This window comes from Delphinapterus leucas, chromosome 10 (genome assembly GCF_059928025.1).
Source record: "Delphinapterus leucas isolate spDelLeu-1000000601 "Yukka" chromosome 10, BTC_Dleu_Yukka2, whole genome shotgun sequence".
NCBI lineage: Eukaryota > Metazoa > Chordata > Mammalia > Artiodactyla > Monodontidae > Delphinapterus > Delphinapterus leucas.
In genome coordinates this window covers 73,674,754-73,678,802 of record NC_143138.1, presented here as the reverse complement: position 1 = coordinate 73,678,802, position 4,049 = coordinate 73,674,754, and the positions used below count along the sequence as shown (strand labels likewise).

The 4,049-nt window shown below is 46.2% G+C and overlaps 1 non-coding gene across 1 annotated transcript; it reads left to right on the top strand.

The window, feature by feature from the left end:
- The first annotated feature begins 2,242 nt into the window (after positions 1-2,242).
- On the top strand, positions 2,243-2,315 carry TRNAC-GCA (transfer RNA cysteine (anticodon GCA)). The gene has a single exon. It is a non-coding gene; the product is annotated as a tRNA-Cys (tRNA).
- Positions 2,316-4,049: the final 1,734 nt, after the last annotated feature.

Below are 4,049 nucleotides of genomic sequence, written 5' to 3'. Positions count from 1 at the left end.
AATGTCCACACCCTGCCAGAAAGAATGAGAGCAAAATGTAAACGAGAATATTTGCTCTGTCTCCACCCCCTAGAGAAAGAGGAGCTGGTTCTCTTCGCAGCTCCCTGGAGAAGTGGGAGGGTTCACGCTCCACTGCCAGCCCCGACTGCAAAGGTCCTGGGACCATGTGAGTGGGGTGCTGGAAGGAAGCCCACTCTGGTGGGGAGAGCGGGGAGGGCTGCTGGGAGATCTGGCCTTCCCCAAAAAAGGTGGCAAAAGGCAGCAGCAGCGTGCAGGGGCCCCACTAGCCAGCCCTGCCCTGAGATTAGGTGAGGTGGCTGCTGGGAGAAGGCACAGATCTTCACCCCACTCACCCACCTCCTAAGGTGGAAATCAAAATGGGCAGAGCAGTGATCACGAAAGCCATTCTTTACTGGATTCACACAATGGGCTACATGACTGTGGTTTTAGCTCTATTCTCTCCTTTGATCCCACAGCTGTAGTAACTGGCCACTTCCTAGTGCTAGGTACTGAGCTAAGCATGTCCGTGAGTTATCTTTTTTAATCCTCTCAAGAACACTGTGAGCTTGGTGCTATTGTTATCAGCCCAGTATTACAAGTAGGGAAATTGAGGCTGCAAAAAAAAAAAAATCAGTTCACTTTCTCAGAGTCCCTTGGGAATTAGGTGTCAGATTCTGGATTCAAACCCTGGTCTCACCAACTCCAGAGGCCAGTTCTGAGTCTCTAAGCTCATCAGGCTCTCAGAGCCCACAGCCCTGACTTCCAGGAGCACAGTTTGTCCAGCGATGGCAAAGGAATGAAGGCAGTGGCCACTATCCACTGGACATCTGTGTTGTTCATTCAGCAGGTGCGGGAGTCAGGGTCTGCTGAGAACCTTGGCTTCCTCCCTCGAGGCCTTCCCTTCCCAGCCCAAGGTGGAACTCACTGCCCCATACTGCACCCCAGACTTGCTGGAATCACCAAAAAAAAAGAAAAAAGAAAAATTAGTTTGCAAATGACTGGGCCCTCTTCCTCCACACAGTCTGGCTTTGGCTTCTTTGGCAGATTTATGTGTAGGTCTGGTTTTTTTTTTAAAGTGCAGACAAATGCCACAGGGCACTTTTCAGCTAAAGAAAACCCTGTCTAGCCGCTGCTCACCTGGCAAGCCCAGTCTGTCTTCCAACTGGAACAGAACTGCCCCTTTGTGGATGGCTGGACAGCTGACAAAGCCCTTTTCCATCCTTATCTCATCCATTCCCTCCGCTCCGCGGGCCAGGATTAGTAGTATTACTCTCAGAGCACTCAAGGACAGGGACTGTTTATCCCTAGGGTCTAAGAGAGTGGAGGCACTGAATTGCCGGGAAGGAGGCTCCAGGCCACGTGGTTAGCTAGAGGGTCAGAGCTCAACGTTGTGTCTTCTGACTCTAAAGCCTTCTCTAGGGCTCCTTTTGGATATTCAAGGATGTTTACTGCACTGTCTGTAACAGCCACGTGCCCCTCACTGGTGGGTCCCTCATATGCACTGTAGCCTTGCTCCTCCGTGTGGTCCCGCCAGCAGCTCGGGCAGTACCGGGGGGTGTGCAGAACCTCAGGTGCCACCCTGGACCTGCTGAATCCAAAGCTGCAGTTTAACAAGATCCCCAAGGCGATTCCTGTGCTCATGAAAGTTGCTAAGTCCCACATTACAGTACATCCATCTGGTGGACCACCTTGCCACATTTTACAACAGGATGTGATGGATCTACATAGGCTGATGTAAAAGGATCTCAGAACTTATTGTTACGTGGGGAAAAAGAAAAGCAAGTTACAGATCAAAATGAATTTGTATGATTCAATTTGTATACACATTAAAAAAAAAAAAACCACTAGTACACGTTAATATGTGCACAGAGTTGATCAGCCAGGCAGCCTATTAGGGTGCTAGTTTAGAAGGGGAACCCCAACAGCACTGAACTAGATCAAAACACAGTGCCGGTTAACTCAGGTTTCCACGCGGGACAGACCTGTGGTAACCAGTGCTCAGAGGGAAATAGCCTCCTCTGGGGGAAACTAGAACATTCCCTTCCTCAGCACTAGGAGCAACTCTGGGCTGTGCCACCATGCCAGAGTCCAGCTCAGCTAGGCGACGATTCTCTCAGGTCCGTGGTCTGTCAGCTTAGTCCTTGGTCAGAGATGTGTGCCTCCCCGAGACCTAGTGATTTGTTAGTGCGTCACCTGAATCTTAGCCCATAATACAGCCCCCAAGAAACTGACTGCTTAGACTTCCCTGGTGGTCCAGTGGTTAAGACTCCGTGCTTGCAATGCAGGGGGCACAGGTTCGATCCCTGGTCAGGGAAGTAAGATCCCACGTGCCACGTGGCACGGCCAAAAAAAAAAGAAACTGACTGCTTGGACGACTGCAATTCCAGGACAATTCCAAGTAAGTTAAAAGGTCAGATTTCATTCTGTGTATGTAATAAATTCTTTGTTTCAAAAAGAAAGAGGAATGATCTATTTTATTAACAGAAAATCAGTTTCTCCACATCCTGCCTAAGTAAATTTTGAACCACTATTTTTAAAATATCAAGTTGAGGGGATGCCAAATTATAAGCCTGCCCAGGGCACCTCTGTGTCTCAGTCTGGCTCTGTATGTGCATAAAAAAAACAACAACAAAGAAACCTTGGAAGGATTTATAGGAAACAGTTAAGCAGGCCAATCACTAGGAGGTAGAATTATAAGAAGTTTTACTTTTTACCTTAACGACTTTCTTTCTTCCTTAAATGTTTTGAAACATGCACTGTTGGTGGGAATGTAAAATAGTAAACCCATTTTGGAGAGCGGTTTCTTAAAAAGTTAAACGTATGATCCAGCCATTCCACTCCCAGGTAATTTACCCAAAGGAAATAAAAGCATGTGTCTATAAAAGGACTTGTACTTGGATGTTTGTACCAGCTTTATTTGTAATTACCCAAAACTGGAAACATCCAAAGGTCCATTTAACAGGTGAATGGATGAACATACTGTGGTGCATCCATAAAATGAACTAGTCAGTACTCAGCAATAAAAAGTTAGGGCCTACTGACACACACAACAACATAGACGAATCTCAAAATTATTATGCTCAGTGAAAGGAGCCAGGCAAAAAAAGAATATATACTGTGTGATTTCATTTATGTAAAACTCTAAAAAATGCAAGCTATTTATAGTGACTGGACAGCAGATCAGTGAGTGTCTGGGGATGTAGGGGGTAAGTGGGGAGGGATGGGAGGGAGAGATTACAAAAAAGTATGAGGAAACTTTGTGGAGTGATGGATATATTCCTCATTTTGATCATAATAATGGTATCATGAATATATATTTGTGTGTGTGTTTATGGGTGTGTGTGGGTGGGTGTGTAAAAACATCACATTATACACTTCAAATATGTGCCGCTTACTGTAAGTATATCATAACAAAGAAGAGAAGAGAGAAAAGAAAAGAAGAAAAGAGAGGGAGGGAGGGAGGAAGGGAAGGAAGGGAGGGAGGGAAGAAGGGAGGGAGGAAGGAAGGAAGAAAGGAAAGAAAAAAACAAGCCTTTTTTAAGTTTATGAGTAGAAAAAAGCAAAGGCACACCCACATTAAAATGTGTGCTTTTTCACTTGTAAATCCCCTGGTCTCCTCTACCTATCATTGCAGAAAATGCATCAAATGTGATCTTTAATTCAGCTCATTTTAAGACTATCTGTTCCTTTCTCTCCCCCATGTCCCCCACCAAGTGAAGCGGAATCCTGCTGAAATGGAATCAGATAAGGTTTCCTCGCTCCACTATGGCCCCCAGCTTCTCCCCATGGAGGTTACAGGCTGTGAGGAATGTGATGGCATGTTTAGTTTGGAGCAGACTTTGGCCAGTAAATACACTCTCAGCTCAGACCAGAATCAGCCCTGATAGAAGATAGGCCCTTCCAAAATAGCTGGAGGTCAGTCCTCTGTCCAAAAGCTCCATGTAGATCTTTAACAGTGAGGGGAGGGGAGGGGAGGAGAAGGCGGTAACCACAGCATTCTCCTCAGTATCACTGGAGCCTAACTGGGAAAGCTCTTGGCTACAGAAGCT